We start from the raw sequence: 17,337 nt of genomic DNA on the forward strand, positions 1-17,337 counted from the left end.
GGAGGGCTGAGAAGCAAGCAACAGCTTCGTGCACACCTGGCTGCCCAAACCATCTACACAGGGAAGGGATTGACAGCCTGCTTGTTAACCACCGGAGCTACTTGCTGCAGCAGAGCTGGCTCCAGCCTGCAGCCCTTGTCTGATCTGTGCTATTCTCAGGAGCTGAGAGCAGTGCTGAGGTGGTCAAAGTCCTGCTCTGTGCAACCCTGCTGCTCTTACTCCTGTGAGTCCCCCCAGGGATATTCCTGAGGCTCTTGCCAAGCCTCCCTGTCACAGGTTTAAGCACTATCCTCATGTTGCCCGGGGGAAACTGAGGCATGGAGCAGCGTGCCAGGAGTAGGTGGCAGAGGCAGAAATAGGAGCCAGGAGTCCTGACTGCCCAGCCCCCTTCAATAGAATATCACAGAGCCAGGAGCGCTGACTCAAGCTCCTCCTCCATGCAGCACAATCCCGGCTGGCCAGTCCAGTGTGCCCCCGCCTTGCCAGCTGGCGCAGAACCCCAGGGTCTCTTGTAGCATGGCCTCTAGCAGTCAGGTCTCCAAAGCCACCCAGCCCGCGGTCATGGCGCCCTGGGGCCTTGCCTGCACTAGTCCCTCTTGCCTTGATATTTCTCACCTGCCAGCCCTGAGGGGTAGCTGGCACAGGCAGTGCACTAACCACCCCTCTGCTCTGGGCAAGGTGGGGTGACCCAGTAGTTATGCCAGCCCCCATCTGTAATCAGGGATCCCTCCAGCAGAGTTGAACTGGCAAAGGTGTGAGCTGAGTCTGGGAGGTGAGGCGGGTGGGGGGGCACGCTGGGCATAGCAACCCACCCAGGCTGGGTAGGTCTGGAGAGCAATGATGGCGCCAGCTCTGGGTTCATGTCCCTGCTCTGCGACAGACTCCCTGTGTGACCTTGGGTGTGTCACCCAGTCTCTCTGGGCCTTCATCCCCCTCTGCAATGGGGTGACAGTGCAGGGCTGGTCTCCTAGCGCCACCTGCTGTGCATGCTGATCAGGCAGGGAGCAGGGGCTGGACCAGCCCGCCCATGATGTGGGTCTGAGACGCTGACCATCTGAGTGCTCTCTGTCCAACTGGATGCTGGGAGGCCAGCCAGGCCGGGAGTGGGGAGCTAGAGCCTCACGTGGGGTCCCAGCTTAGATGCAAGGTGGGGCATCGGGATAACGTCCCATTGTCCCCGTCTGGGACCTTGTATCAAAGAGTCTCTGGGCCTGGTGTTGATTATCAATAGACTAGCCAGGGCCTTCTGGTGTAGTTCCCCCTGCCCCCACGCAGCATATGGAGCAGGGTGTAGTCGGGGGGGGCTGCCTTGTAAGGGGCATGCTCCCGTTGGTGGAGAGGCACGATGTAGATCGTGCTTGGGGGAGGGGGCATTGCTATTTGCATGAGAGGCAGGTGGCCTGTCCCTGCAGGGGGCTTTTCAGCACAGCTGGGTGGGGAGCTCTCCCTGCCAGTCAGGGCGGGACCCCAAGGCACATCCCAGCTAGCTTGGGAGGTGTCTCTTGGCTTCTCCCTGGGGTTGGGGGCTGGGCCACAGAGAGTGCGAGTGGTAAAGGTTCAGGCCACCAGGGCCCATTGGATTGTGCCGTGTGAGCCAGGCTGGACCCCTCCGCCGGAGCAGGGGGTGACGGGTCTCTCTCTCCTTTGCTCCAGGGCCCCGACAAAGCCCACTCTCAGCTGCTGATCGCTGAGTGTATAAGCTGAGTGTCCGTCAGGAAGATTTGCTGGTTCACCTGTCCTGTTCCAACAGCAAACCCTTCATGGGTCGATACTGTTTTATTGGTGTCCAAGCATGTTTGCCCCAATGGCTCGTTCTGTTCGGCCAGTGAAATAAGCGACAGCAGCAGGCGCGCGTTGATGCTGGGTTTGCCCGTGGCTACACTGGGGCTTTCACCAGACTAGAAGCGTGGCCAAGCCACCTCCCCCAACATTGACTTCTCCAGGGCAGAGACACACCCCTGAGGGCACCTGGGAGTCTGCAGCCCAGTAACGACCTCAAATCGGGGAGTCTTCATGCCAGGCTGGTGCATGAATCTCTGGGCTGCTGTCCCTCTACCACAACAGGAGTGGCTCTGGCAAAGGGATCTCCCTCACTAGGGGCTCGCTATGGTTCCGCCAGGCTGGTCTGGTCCAACAGCGCATCTTAGCGGCGCGGTATGGAGCACAGCTGGCCTGGTTGTCAGCAGTTGGCACCAGGGACTGATCTCTGCTCCCCTCGCCCCCCAGGTGTACTCCCTAGACAGGACACAGACCTTCTACAACTGGTTCAGCCCCTACCGCTTCTGGGAAAAGAACAAGGAGCTGGAGATGATGGCAGAGCAGATTGCCACGTTGTGTGAAACCCTGGAGGAGTATCCAGCCATCTGCTACCGGAAGTGAGTGTGCCAGGGGAAGGGGTGTGGCAAAGTGGGAATGTTCTTAATATTTTCTTTGAATACTGCGTTGGTGCCTGTGACCCAGCAGGGAGAGAGGAGTATTGACCTGGGAAGGTTGCAGGGGAGTTTTGCTGGGACTGTCTGCACTGGGGATGGGAGACTTTCCTAGAGGCCAGATACCTGCACATGCAGGAAGTGAGTGTGCCCGGGGGAAGGGGTACCCAGCTATTCCCTATAGGAAGTGAGTGTGCCCAGAGGGAGAAGGGTACCTGGTCATCTCCTACAGGAAGTGCGTGTGCCTCTGCGGGAGGAGAGGTTTCTGATCCACAGGGTTTGTCTTTGTTGCAGGGACGGTGAAGATAACTTCCACGTGGCTCACGCTGTGCTGGCCAAACTCAAGGCACACGAGCCCAGCATGGGAGAGGTGAGTGAGCTGTGCCGGCCATGGGACAGAGCTGAGGGGGGAGCACATGAGAAGTAATTTTGAACCTGCCTGGAGATCCTGGCGGGGTCTAGACTCCCTTGGAGATCCTGAGGGGTTGGCAGAACAATAGCATTCCCTGTGTGGGGACTAATGGCCCTAGCCCTTCTCTAACACTGGCTGTGGGCAGATCTCAAAGTGCTCTACAAATGGGGAAACTGAGGCACCGCCTGGGGAAGTGTGTGCCCACCACGTCTCTGTTTATAAACAAGGCAGTTTGATCACAGAATTAAGCTTTGCACACGGAGCCTCTTCCACACTTGGACACTCCTGTCTGTGTGTATGCTCCTACACCCATCCCCATGGTATCAGAACCTCACTAATGAATTCAGCCTCCCAGGGGAGGCAGGATGGCCTGTGTTACAGATGGGAAACTGAGGCATGCAGGGAGTCTGCCAGAGCAGGACTAGAACCCAGCTCTCCTAAGCCTTAGCCACAAGACAGCCCTGGCTTGTGGGCTCCCCCCAGCTTCTGGCATTCCCATCCCACCCCCAGCAGAGGGGAGCTGCAAACCCACCCTGCCCTGGATTCTTGCACAGGAAACCCAGAGGCTCCTGTCCCCCTAGGAGAAGCAAAGTGATGTAAAATCCAAGGCCTGCCCAGATCTCTCCTTCCTGTTGCTTCTGCTCTTGCTTCCAGCCTTTGCCAAGCTGCTGGGAGACTGTGAACCTGTGACCAACTGGGAATGTTTGTAATATCTTTTATGAAGCCGATGCATGCCTCAGTTTCCTCTATATGTTGCATGGCTTTTCTGGCGGGGCATGGGAGGGAAGGATCCATAAGCTGAGTGTCCGTCAGGAAGATTTGCTGGTTCACCTGTCCTGTTCCAACAGCAAACCCTTCATGGGTCGATACTGTTTTATTGGTGTCCAAGCATGTTTGCCCCAATGGCTCGTTCTGTTCGGCCAGTGAAATAAGCGACAGCAGCAGGCGCGCGTTGATGCTGGGTTTGCCCGTGGCTACACTGGGGCTTTCACCAGACTAGAAGCGTGGCCAAGCCACCTCCCCCAACATTGACTTCTCCAGGGCAGAGACACACCCCTGAGGGCACCTGGGAGTCTGCAGCCCAGTAACGACCTCAAATCGGGGAGTCTTCATGCCAGGCTGGTGCATGAATCTCTGGGCTGCTGTCCCTCTACCACAACAGGAGTGGCTCTGGCAAAGGGATCTCCCTCACTAGGGGCTCGCTATGGTTCCGCCAGGCTGGTCTGGTCCAACAGCGCATCTTAGCGGCGCGGTATGGAGCACAGCTGGCCTGGTTGTCAGCAGTTGGCACCAGGGACTGATCTCTGCTCCCCTCGCCCCCCAGGTGTACTCCCTAGACAGGACACAGACCTTCTACAACTGGTTCAGCCCCTACCGCTTCTGGGAAAAGAACAAGGAGCTGGAGATGATGGCAGAGCAGATTGCCACGTTGTGTGAAACCCTGGAGGAGTATCCAGCCATCTGCTACCGGAAGTGAGTGTGCCAGGGGAAGGGGTGTGGCGAAGTGGGAATGTTCTTAATATTTTCTTTGAATACTGCGTTGGTGCCTGTGACCCAGCAGGGAGAGAGGAGTATTGACCTGAGAAGGTTGCAGGGGAGTTTTGCTGGGACTGTCTGCACTGGGGATGGGAGACTTTCCTAGAGGCCAGATACCTGCACATGCAGGAAGTGAGTGTGCCCGGGGGAAGGGGTACCCAGCTATTCCCTATAGGAAGTGAGTGTGCCCAGAGGGAGAAGGGTACCTGGTCATCTCCTACAGGAAGTGCGTGTGCCTCTGCGGGAGGAGAGGTTTCTGATCCACAGGGTTTGTCTTTGTTGCAGGGACGGTGAAGATAACTTCCACGTGGCTCACGCTGTGCTGGCCAAACTCAAGGCACACGAGCCCAGCATGGGAGAGGTGAGTGAGCTGTGCCGGCCATGGGACAGAGCTGAGGGGGGAGCACATGAGAAGTAATTTTGAACCTGCCTGGAGATCCTGGCGGGGTCTAGACTCCCTTGGAGATCCTGAGGGGTTGGCAGAACAATAGCATTCCCTGTGTGGGGACTAATGGCCCTAGCCCTTCTCTAACACTGGCTGTGGGCAGATCTCAAAGTGCTCTACAAATGGGGAAACTGAGGCACCGCCTGGGGAAGTGTGTGCCCACCACGTCTCTGTTTATAAACAAGGCAGTTTGATCACAGAATTAAGCTTTGCACACGGAGCCTCTTCCACACTTGGACACTCCTGTCTGTGTGTATGCTCCTACACCCATCCCCATGGTATCAGAACCTCACTAATGAATTCAGCCTCCCAGGGGAGGCAGGATGGCCTGTGTTACAGATGGGAAACTGAGGCATGCAGGGAGTCTGCCAGAGCAGGACTAGAACCCAGCTCTCCTAAGCCTTAGCCACAAGACAGCCCTGGCTTGTGGGCTCCCCCCAGCTTCTGGCATTCCCATCCCACCCCCAGCAGAGGGGAGCTGCAAACCCACCCTGCCCTGGATTCTTGCACAGGAAACCCAGAGGCTCCTGTCCCCCTAGGAGAAGCAAAGTGATGTAAAATCCAAGGCCTGCCCAGATCTCTCCTTCCCGTTGCTTCTGCTCTTGCTTCCAGCCTTTGCCAAGCTGCTGGGAGACTGTGAACCTGTGACCAACTGGGAATGTTTGTAATATCTTTTATGAAGCCGATGCATGCCTCAGTTTCCTCTATATGTTGCATGGCTTTTCTGGCGGGGCATGGGAGGGAAGGACTCTCAGGGAAGGTAAGAATCATGATGTGTGTAGGGGTGTCACCTCCCTGTCTTGGTGAAATGAAGAGAATCCAACCCAGATCAGCCTGGGAGCCAGAAAGACCGTGCTGGCTCCAGCTGCTCCTGGCTGGACACTCCCAGCAGGGAATCGGAGCAGGGCCCCCAGCTCGAGAACACAGAGTTGGGAAGGTTTGAGCTGGGGGATAAGTGAGGGAAGCTGGGAGCTCTCGCCTGAGAACCGACCAAGGTCAGACCGAGGCCTGGTCTACACGAGGCAATTGGGTCGGTGTAACTGCGTCCCTCGGGGGCGTGAGAAAGGCGGCGTCCAAGAGCGTAGCGTGGGGGGAGCAGCCACTCTCCCTCAGCACATTACCCAAAAATGGCACCGACCTCGTGGGTGCTCCAGCTCCCCACCCCAGCCCCAGCTCACCTGTGCTCCGCCCCTCTTCTCCCCCATCACTCAGCCCACAAATCAGTTGTTCACGTGGGAAGCCCGGGAGGGCTGAGAAGCAAGCAACAGCTTCGTGCACACCTGGCTGCCCAAACCATCTACACAGGGAAGGGATTGACAGCCTGCTTGTTAACCACCGGAGCTACTTGCTGCAGCAGAGCTGGCTCCAGCCTGCAGCCCTTGTCTGATCTGTGCTATTCTCAGGAGCTGAGAGCAGTGCTGAGGTGGTCAAAGTCCTGCTCTCTGCAACCCTGCTGCTCTTACTCCTGTGAGTCCCCCCAGGGATATTCCTGAGGCTCTTGCCAAGCCTCCCTGTCACAGGTTTAAGCACTATCCTCATGTTGCCTGGGGGAAACTGAGGCATGGAGCAGCGTGCCAGGAGTAGGTGGCAGAGGCAGAAATAGGAGCCAGGAGTCCTGACTGCCCAGCCCCCTTCAATAGAATATCACAGAGCCAGGAGCGCTGACTCAAGCTCCTCCTCCATGCAGCACAATCCCGGCTGGCCAGTCCAGTGTGCCCCCGCCTTGCCAGCTGGCGCAGAACCCCAGGGTCTCTTGTAGCATGGCCTCTAGCAGTCAGGTCTGCAAAGCCACCCAGCCCGCGGTCATGGCGCCCTGGGGCCTTCCCTGCACTAGTCCCTCTTGCCTTGATATTTCTCACCTGCCAGCCCTGAGGGGTAGCTGGCACAGGCAGTGCACTAACCACCCCTCTGCTCTGGGCAAGGTGGGGTGACCCAGTAGTTATGCCAGCCCCCATCTGTAATCAGGGATCCCTCCAGCAGAGTTGAACTGGCAAAGGTGTGAGCTGAGTCTGGGAGGTGAGGCGGGTGGGGGGGCACGCTGGGCATAGCAACCCACCCAGGCTGGGTAGGTCTGGAGAGCAATGATGGCGCCAGCTCTGGGTTCATGTCCCTGCTCTGCGACAGACTCCCTGTGTGACCTTGGGTGTGTCACCCAGCCTTTCTGGGCCTTCATCCCCCTCTGCAATGGGGTGACAGTGCAGGGCTGGTCTCCTAGCGCCACCTGCTGTGCATGCTGATCAGGCAGGGAGCAGGGGCTGGACCAGCCCGCCCATGATGTGGGTCTGTGATGCTGACCATCTGAGTGATCTCTGTCCAACTGGATGCTGGGAGGCCAGCCAGGCCGGGAGTGGGGAGCTAGAGCCTCACGTGGGGTCCCAGCTTAGATGCAAGGTGGGGCATCGGGATAACGTCCCATTGTCCCCGTCTGGGACCTTGTATCAAAGAGTCTCTGGGCCTGGCGTTGATTAACAATAGACTAGCCAGGGCCTTCTGGTGTAGTTCCCCCTGCCCCCACGCAGCATATGGGGCAGGGTGTAGTCGGGGTGGGGGGCTGCCTTGTAAGGGGCATGCTCCCGTTGGTGGAGAGGCACGAGCAGAGAGCGTGCTTGGGGGAGGGGGCATTGCTATTTGCATGAGAGGCAGGTGGCCTGTCCCTGCAGGGGGCTTTTCAGCACACCTAGGTGGGGAACTCTCCCTGCCAGTCAGGGCGGGACCCCAAGGCACATCCCAGCTAGCTTGGGAGGTGTTTCTTGGCTTCTCCCTGGGGTTGGGGGCTGGGCCACAGAGAGTGCGAGTGGTAAAGTTTCAGGCCACCAGGGCCCATTGGATTGTGCCGTGTGAGCCAGGCCGGACCCCTCCGCCGGAGCAGGGGGTGACGGGTCTCTCTCTCCTTTGCTCCAGGGCCCCGACAAAGCCCGCTGTCAGCTCCTGATCGTGGACCGGAGCTTCGACCTGGTGTCCCCACTGCTGCACGAGCTCACTTACTAGGCCATGGCCTACGACCTGCTCACCATCGAGAACGACACCTACAAGTAGGGGGTGGCTGCCAGCAGGGGGCACCCCGCACTTCTCCTCAGGGAGGCTGGGGGGGATGTGACCCAGGCACCTGCACCGCTCCGCAGCCCCCACGCTTGGGGGAGGGGTGCTGCAGCCTGACCCCGTCTCCCCTCCCCTGCAGGTATGAGACAACGGGGACCAGCGACTCGCAGGAGAAGGAGGCGCTGCTGGATGAAGACGACGAACTCTGGGTGCAGCTACGCCACATGCACATCGCTGACGTCTCCATGTGAGCGCGCTCAGCCTCGCCCCTGACACGCCCCTCTGTGCCTCCCTCCATCCCCCGGACATGCCCCTTTGTGCCCCACCCAGGGCCGGGACCCCCCCGGACACACCACTCCGTGCCCCACCCAATGCCTAGTGCTGGGACCTGCTACTCACCTCCCTGCTTCAGCACACCTCTCACCTCCCCACCCACTGCCAGGACCTCTCCCCTCGGACACACCTCTCCCACCCAGTGCCAGGACAGCCCACCCCCTTGACACACCCCTCCCCCGATTTTCCAGTGCCGGGACTTCCCCCATCTGCCCCTTCAGACACACCCCTCCCCACCCTGGGGCCCCCTTGGACACACCCCTCCCCTCCCCTTCCCACCCAGTGTTGGAACCCCACCCCCCATTGGATACACTCCTCTCCCACCAAGTGCAGGGACACTCCCCCCCGCAATACACCCTTCTCCTGCTCATTGCCAGGACTCCCCCTCCCCCTCCCACCCAGCGCTGGGGCCCGTCCCTCAGACCTGCTCCTTTTTGAGTGCTGAGACCTCCTGGACCCAGCCCCTCTCCCAAAGGACCCCGAGCGCTCCCTTCCAGAGCCACTGTCTGCATCTCCTCTCGGGGATCCCGCTGGACACTGTCTTTCCCCGATCCCAGGATGTCCCCATGCACCTCACAGCCCCCTTGAGGGAGTCCTTCACCGACCTCCTGCTGGGTCTGCTTCTGCTCCCAGATCCACCCAGCAAGGCGCCAGGAGCCCCCAGAGGTGCACTGAACTCTCTGCCTTGGGGTAACTTGGGAAGAGCTTCCCACACTCCCCCGGCCCCATCTGAGGCTCTCGAGGCAAAAAACCCTGGTGCCCATGGGGTGAGGGCATAGGACAGGGTGCCCCTATCTTGAAGGCAGTGCCTGGCTCCAGTGTGACCCCTCTCTCTGCTGCAGGAAGGTGACGGAGCTGCTGCACGCCTTCTCTGAGAGCAAGAAGCTGACCACGGACAAGGTGCGGCAGGGGCTGCGGGGGGAGCGATTGAGGAGTCTGGGATGGGGGGATCCATCCCACTGCCACTGATGGGGAGGGGAGGCTGCTCTGCTGCCCCAGGAGGCTTTGGTGGAGCGGTGGGGGGGTATCCCATTGCTCCCAGAGTTTGCCTGTAAAGGGCTAAGAAGTGTATGTGGAGCCCCCTGCCCCCCAGCCAGAGCTGTGAAACTCCCGACTATACGGGAGGGCAGAGGCCCATGGGGCGGGGTCAGACAGCAGGATCGGGGTCGCGCAGGGAGAGCTGCTGGGAGCCAACGCTGGCATCTCCCCAGCCTGCTGCCGCTTTACACCTCAGGAGGCGCTAAGGTTGTGGGGCTCCTGTCTCGTTCCAGCTGGCCTGGGAAGAGCAGGTCTAACCCAAGCCACAGCCATGTGTGGCCTGAGTGACCCACCCTGGCGCAGGGAAGGCTTCTGCCCTGCAGGGGGTTCCATGCGTTGGGAGGGGCCGGGATCTCACCACCTCCTCCCTCCAGGCCACCATCGAGGACCTGTCCCAGGTGGTGAAGAACTTGCCCCAGTACCTGAAAGAGCTGAACAAGGTAACGGGGCTGGGGCTGTTAGTGGGCGGGAGGCAGGGCATTCAGTGGGGTGATGGGGGGGCAGGGTGTCTGTGGGGCTGGTGAGGGACAGTAGGGACTCTCTGGGGGGCAGGGCACTCTGGGGCACTCCGCTTTACTGCCTGCTGAGAGCTGCTGACCTGTTCCGTCGGGCAGAGCCACTTCCCCCCTAGGTGCTGTGTGGCACCATGGGCAGCAGCCTGCCCGTCAGTGCCCAGAGCTGCCATGTTAGCCCCAGCAATGGCAGCCCTTGGGTAACGCCCGCGCCTTGCTGCTGCAGCTCTCGGGAGGATGCAGCTCCCTCCTCCTGATCCTCCCCTCCAGCTGCCCCGCTCCACCCCAGAGGTGGCTGCACATTAGTGCTGGACAAAACAGTCCTTATGTACTAGTCTTATACAGTCAGTTGTGGCTGCCCCTCTGGCCGAGGGGCCTTCCTTGGGGGTTGGGGGGTGCAGGTGCTCTGGACCAGCCAGTGATGCGGTAAACTCCCCCATGCCCTGGTCTCTCTCTGCAGTACTCCACACACCTGAACCTGGCTGAGCACTGCATGCGGCACTTCAAAGGATCGGTGGAGAAGCTGTGCAGCGTGGAGCAGGTGGGTCTGTGGGCAGAGCCTGGCTGGGGGGCAGAGTCTGGCTCATGGACTCAGCCCGGAGAGAGGGGTCTCAGACCCACAGGCTCACTGGAGCCAGGGCCAGCCCCCACATGCAGCACCAGGGGTGTAGAAGGGGGACATGGGACTCGGGTTACTCCCTGGAGGCCCATTGCTCACCCCAGGTGGAGCTGACCCCAGGGAAGGGGCACAGGGGGTAGGCGAGCTGTGGGTCATGGGGCTGTCACGTCTCCCATCCTGCTGCGGGGGCAGGAGGAAGCGGAGTGGCCTGACCTGGGCCTTGTGTGTTTGCCCCTTTCGTCCCCCAGGACCTGGCCATGGGGACGGACGTGGACGGGGAGAAGATCAAGGACCCCATGAAGATCATCATACCCATCCTGCTGGACCCCAGCGTGCAGGCCTATGACAAGATCCGCATCATCCTGCTCTACATCTTGAAGAACGGTAACGCCACAGGCTGGCGGGGGCAACACTGGGGGGCCTGCTGCTGCAGGGGGCGCCCCTGGAGGCGGTGCCCAGGCCTGTGGGGCTGTGGGGGAATAGCACTGCTTAGACTGGCAGGCCCCCCAGCCATGCAGGGCGCCTCCTGGCCAGCTGCTTCCCAGGGCTTGTGTCCAGCCTGGCTCTTCGGCCCTGTCTCCCCTCTGCCCACCTCTCAGTGCCTGCGAGCCGGACAGTGCGGCCCTTGCTCCCTGCTGCTGCCTTCCCAGCAGTGTCTGCCCTCCACACTCCCCCCAACCCATTCTCTGCAGGGAGGGGAAATGGAGACACACACCCTGAGCAGCCCCCCAGCCCGTTCTCTGCAGGGAGGGGAAATGGAGACACACAGCCAGAGCAGCCCCCCGGCCCGTTCTCTGCAGGGAGGGGAAATGGAGACACACACCCGGAGCAGCCCCCCGGCCCGTTCTCTGCAGGGAGGGGAAATGGAGACACACACCCGGAGCAGCCCCCCGGCCTGTTCTCTGCAGGGAGGGGGAACATCCCTCCCTTCCTGCAGGCTGTTCAGACGCCATGTTCTGCCTCTGAGCCCCCTGCGACCAGTTCCCTGCCCACCCCTTGTGTCCTCCCTGGACCAGCTCCCTGCTTCTTGCTGCATCCAGCCCCTTCCCCCAGCTCACCAGGGCCTGGGGCACCTCCCTGACCCTGACATTGGCACAGTCCCTCTTCTCCCATCGGTTCCTGCCCCATGCTGGCTCGGTGGGGCAGGGCCCTGCTCCAGGGCCCTTCCTGTAACCCTGCTCAGGCACTGCCTCTGCGCCCATTGCCCAGGCCAGGTGCCCTCATGTGGCTCCTCTGGCTGCCCAGTTTCCTGGCCATGGGGGCGTGTGGAGTTGCCAGACCTCCCCCTCTGCACTAAGCAGCAGTAAATGGTTTGGGGGAAGTTGCCTTCTCTCCAGCTCAAGTTCTCACAGCCTTAAAGAGCCAGGCCTCAGCTCTGACACTGCACCTGGCTGGCCGCAGGAGGGGGAGCCCAGATCAGGGGGGGGCTCCCACTGCACTGCCGGGGGGAGCTAGAGAGACCCCTGCCCCAGCGCCCGAGAGAACCTGTGGAGGCAGGAGCAGCAAGAACCTGAATTCAATCATTAACTGCATGGGGTCCAGTGGGTTAGTGTGGGTGGTGCTGGGAGCCAGGACTCCTGGGTTCTACCCCCAGCTCTGAGAGGGGAGTGGGGTCTAGTGGCTAGAGGGGGGCTGGGAGCCAGGACTCCTGGGTTCTACCCCCAGCTCTGAGCGGGGAGTGGGGTCCAGTGGGCTAGAGGGGGGCTGGGAGCCAGGACTCCTGGGTTCTACCCCCAGCTCTGAGAGGGGAGTGGGGTCCAGTGGGCTAGAGGGGGGCTGGGAGCCAGGACTCCTGGGTTCTACCCCCAGCTCTGAGCGGGGAGTGGGGTCCAGTGGGCTAGAGGGGGGCTGGGAGCCAGGACTCCTGGGTTCTACCCCCAGCTCTGAGAGGGGAGTGGGGTCCAGTGGGCTAGAGGGGGGCTGGGAGCCAGGACTCCTGGGTTCTACCCCCAGCTCTGAGAGGGGTGGGAAGAGCAGGATCTTGATTTGATCGTGGAATTAGGACTCCTGCGGCCATGGACTGAATGAGCCTGGGCTGTGGGTGCGTCCCAGGGGTGCTAGCGCTGACCTGTCTCTCCCCATGCAGATGTAAGCAAGGAGACCTTCCGCAAGCTGATCCAGGATGCCAGCATCCAGCAGCAGAGCAACATTATCCACAACATGGAGCTCCTGGGCACTTCCCTCATGTATGGGGTAAGGGACTGGGGCCAGGGGCCGGTAGCTGTACCCATGCCAGGGGGCAGATCTGTGCTGCACAAGGGAGCCCAGGCCAACCTGGGGGTGCCCCTCTATAGCAGTGACCTACTCCCAGCACAGAGGTGGCCTCTGTCCCTGTACAGTGGGGGTGATGCCCTCCTCATATGAGGGTGACCCGAGTTACTCCCCATCTGGGGTGACCTCTTCTGCCCCTGCAGAGGACCCTGGGGGTCAGGACTTCAGATCGCCAGGGAGCTGGAGCTGGTGACCAATGCATGAGGTGGCCATACGGTGAATTGGGGGAAGCGGCTCTGTCCTCCCGTCAGTCTCTCTCCCCTCCTCTCTCTCTCGCTCAGTGATCCATTCTGTTCTTTTCTCTGCCTCTCCCCTGCCAGCCCGGCTGGAGCGACTCAAGTAGGCCGTGCTCTGCCTGTCTGCCCCCGCTCCCATCCCACAACCCTTCCCTGCTGCCTCTCACCCCCTCTCCCTTCCTCCCCCAGAGCAAGCAGCTGCAACCGGAGAGGAAGGTGCGGCTGGAGTCCACCTACCAGCTCTCCCGCTGGACCCCCAGGCTCAAGGACGTCATGGAGGTACCAGGCCATCTGCTTCCTGGCCTTGGGGTGGGGGTCACACCTGGCAGGCTGGGCCCAAGGGGGAGGGGTTGGTTTGGGGTCAGCCACGTGTAGAGCCCTGCAAATCCGCGCACCATTTCTGCAGATAGTGGATCGGCTGCAGATACAGCCAGGTCAGTCTCTACTCCCCAGCAGTGCCTGGCCCGCGGTGTCCGGTTCATGCAGCCCGGGGGGCGCAGCGCGCTCGGGGCCGCCAGCCAGCAGCCAGTGGCTGTCCAGCACCCATTTGCCCCACTGCGCTGCTTCCTGTCCTGCAGGTCGAGCTGCACCAGCGTCCCCACCAGCTCCTGGGCAGCAGGATTTGGGATTGGAGCGGGCGGGGCCCCGGCGCCAAGGGTGACCAGATGTCCCGATTTTATAGGGACAGTCACAATATTCAGGACTTTTTCTTATATAGGAACCTATTACTCCCCACATTCTGTCCTGATTTTTCATACTTGCTGTCTGGTCACCATACGAGCACCTCACCCCTCCACCCCACTGTGATGCAATATGCTCTGCTGCTGTCGTGTACCATCGCTCATGACCTCCCAGGAACGTCAATTGATGAGACACCCCTTCCCCCCAGCCCCCACCCCCTCCACACTGCCCCCACCCTCTCCACGCTGCCCGTTCTGGAGACCCCGCCTCCGCGCTGCCCGTTCTCAAGAGCCCGCTCCCACCTTGCCCTTTCTTGAACCCCGCCCCCATGCTACCCCTTCTCCTCAAGACCCTGCCCCCTCCACGCTGCCCCTTAACCCCAGTCCCCACCCTCGCGCTGCCTCTTCCCTGCAAGACCCTCCCCCCACTAGCCCTTGTGAGTGCTTCCTGCTGCTGGTGAGGATGTGGATACAGGTCAAAGACGGCTAGTGCAGTGATCTCCAAAGAGGGGAGCGCAAGAAGATCCTTGGGGGTGCGCGGCAGGAGGAGCGCTTCGGGTGGGAGTCTGCACGGCTTTTTTTTTTTTTTTTTGCTTTGGCAAAAATGGTGGAGCCGGCGCGGCAGGGGGTGCGTGCTCAAAATTTTTTTACTGATGCAGGGGTGTGCGATCAAAAATATTTGCAGACCACTGGGCTAGTGGCTCACAGGCTGATGCACATCCATGTTTTTGTATGTGCCCAAGGCTCTAGCCATGTGAGGGGTCATCAGAGAGCCCTCTCCTGCTGCCATCCTTAGGGGTCTTAAATCATAGACTGCAGCACAGTACTGGTCACTGACTGACTGGGGAGAGCGCCCCCTGCAGAGCCCCCCCTCCCTGCAGTACAGCACCCCCTAGCGCTGCACTGGGGCCAACACTGACTGCCAGGGGAGAGCGCCCCCTGCTGAGCCCTCTGCCCGCTCCCTGCAGAACAGAGCCCCCTAGTGCCGCACTGGGGTCACAGAGCACCCTCTGCTGGCTCACTAGCACCCCCCAGCACCCAGTGGCTTTTCCTTAGAGGTCTCCTATCCAAGCACTGCCTGGGCCCAAACCTGCTTAGCTTGTGAGAGCTGACATGGTCGCTCCTTCCCCCAATGCTTGCTGGGACCTGAGCTCCTCATCGCCCTGCCCCATGGGGCACTCCTCGAGGGGGTGAGGGGAGCACATTTAGTTGCCTTCAGCCTACTGGCTTGGGGATCCTCCAGGCCAAGGATTAACCCCCTGGCCCGAGCTCCTGTCCCTGGTAGATCACAGGCAGGAGGCTCCAAGGCCCCTGCTCCAGCGCTGTGATGGTTCGTCCTGTGGGATTTTGGGGCAGGCAGTTGTGGTAGCCTCAATCCCCTGCCTAATCCAATCAGGGGCACTGCCCCCCGCCTGCACCAGCCGCAGCTCGTCAGGCCTTAAGCTTCCCTGTACGAGTCAACGCAGCGGATTAATGTAAAAGCCCCTATTATGTGGCATTCGGCTGTATCATAGCCTGGGTCCCTTGCCTGGCTGGGACACACCTCATGGGGCAAGAAGCAGGGCCTGGATCTGCCCACAGCAGGGAAAGGGCACTGAGGGAAGCCTCCCCTCCCAAGTTAGGGGCCCTGCATCCAGCTGTAGGAGGTCTCTGCCCTCCCCATAACGGTGGAAAGTTCACAGCAGGGCACTGAGCAGCTGAGGAGGATGGGGGGAGATGGGGAAGCATCACTGGAGGAGTCAGTGTGCTCTTTGCTGGCTCCCCATGCGCCACCCCAGAAAGGGGGCCCCAGGCTGCTTCCCCCAGAGACTGTCAATCATTCAGCCCCTGCCCCCCAATGGGGCCTGGCTTGGCCACCAGGTCCAAGGTTCCTGCTGCTTGGCCCCTGCTGACCTGTCCTCCCCCCTGCCCTCCCCCCCAGGACATCATTGAGGACAGACTGGACAGGGAGCTGTGGCCCTTCGTCTCAGACCCGGTCCCTTCCACCAGCTCCCAGGCTGCTGTCAGGTAAGGCTGAGCCTGGCTGGGCTGAGGGGGGCAGAGCCCTGACATCCCCCCCTTCCCCCTCCCACCCAGGGTGTAGGAGCCTGTGTGTCTGGGAGTGCGTGGCCAGGACCCTACCCTCTACAGGGGAGGGGGTGCCCAAAAGCCTGGAGCCCTGAACCCCTCTTAGCATGTCTCCTGTCCCCCCCAGCAGTCCCTCAGCACACCAGGGCCCAGGGTGGAGGGAAAGGACTGGCTGGGCTGTAGACAGCACCCCCAGCCCAGGGCAGATGCCACCTTCCCCTACTCCCTCTTGCCTGCTTTGGGACTCCTGTCCCATTGCCTCGGGCAGGGCCTGTCCCCCTCTCTCCCCCCAGTGCCTACCCCTCCGCCTGGCATTCCCTCAGCGAGCCCCTGGTATCCACACTGCCCCTCTCTCCCCCCAGCGCCCGCTTTGAGCACTGGCACAAGAACAAGCCAGCGGCTGAGTACCCGACGGTCCCGCGCCTCCTCATCTACATGCTGGGTGGGGTGTCCATGTCTGAGATGCGCTGCGCCTATGAAGTGACCCAGGCCAGCGAGGGCAAGTGGGAGGTGCTGATCGGTGAGTGGGGCGAGTCCTGAGGGGAGGGTGGCTGGAATGCCCAGGTCAGGGACAGTTGGGACCCTCTGGGAGGGGAAGACCCTAGAACTGCCTGCCCAGCACTCACAGGGCACCCATGCCATCCTCTGTCCTCTCACAACTGGGGGGCCTGGGAACAGATATGCTTACCCCATCTGCCCGCAGCCCTACATGGCCTGTATCTAGCCACCTGATCTCCTGGCCTCTGGCTCCCCAGGGCTCTCCTTGCCCAGGGACCATGTGTGGGGACCCTGTCAGGCACCCCCAGTAACACCCATAAGGATATGGCTCACCCCCTGCACACATCCCTCTGAGACCCAAGGGTGAGGGACGCTGTCAGCGCCTGGATTCTTGCCTGGCCATGCAGGGTACAGCGGTACGAGGGGTGCGGTGCCAGGCCGCGGGGGGTAGGAGGGGCTGTCTCCTCCCCCCCTGCACTAGAGCAGAGTCCAACTGCAAGGATGGGGGAGATGGTGATGCCAGCCTCATGCCTTCCCCACTGTGCCCACCGCTGCCAACCACCTCTCTCCCCCCCAGGTTCCAGTCACATCCTGACCCCCAAGAGTTTCCTGGATGACGTCCAAACCCTCAACCAGCTTGCCCCTGAGGAGTCCTAGAAGCAGCCCCCTCCCTCCAGAGACTCTGCCCCCCACAGCTCGCTGACCCCAGCTCCACCTGCTTTTCTCAACAAGGCACCTTCCTCCCCTACTCCTGGCTATAGTGTTGGTTCTTGGAGGAAGGATGGGAGAGGGGCTGGGACCCCCAGGCTGCTTGGCTATTGGGGCAGGGGGCAGGCCAGGCCATTTGGATAATTGCTGTGCAGCTGCCAGGTGGGTGGGCGACAGATTGGGGACACAGAATTAAAATGCTCCAGCAGAGACATCTGCCCAACTGGCTAGTTTATGGGGGTGGGGAATGGGACACGGCCCCAATCTGACCCAGGGCAGGGCAGGGCCACCAGTCTAGATGGAAGTGGGGTGGGAGGTGGGCAGAGCCTGCCCACAGGATGAGGAAGGGAAGGGGGACACCAACATATAGAAGTCCAACTTGGAGATCTTGAGGAAGGTGCAGTCACTGCTGGCCTTGATGGTGAAGATGAGGGGCTCCCCGGTCAGCACAGCCAGCTGGCCCACCATCTCGCCGGGCTGCGTCAGGAAGAGGCACACATCCTCCGCCTTGTCG

The 17,337-nt window shown here is 61.1% G+C and overlaps 1 pseudogene; it reads left to right on the top strand.

Moving 5' to 3' along the window:
- Positions 1-2,091: 2,091 nt before the first annotated feature.
- LOC115640304 lies at positions 2,092-17,035 on the top strand (annotated as a pseudogene).
- The last annotated feature ends 302 nt before the right edge of the window (positions 17,036-17,337 follow it).

Source organism: Gopherus evgoodei, unplaced genomic scaffold (genome assembly GCF_007399415.2).
Source record: "Gopherus evgoodei ecotype Sinaloan lineage unplaced genomic scaffold, rGopEvg1_v1.p scaffold_282_arrow_ctg1, whole genome shotgun sequence".
Taxonomy (NCBI): domain Eukaryota; kingdom Metazoa; phylum Chordata; order Testudines; family Testudinidae; genus Gopherus; species Gopherus evgoodei.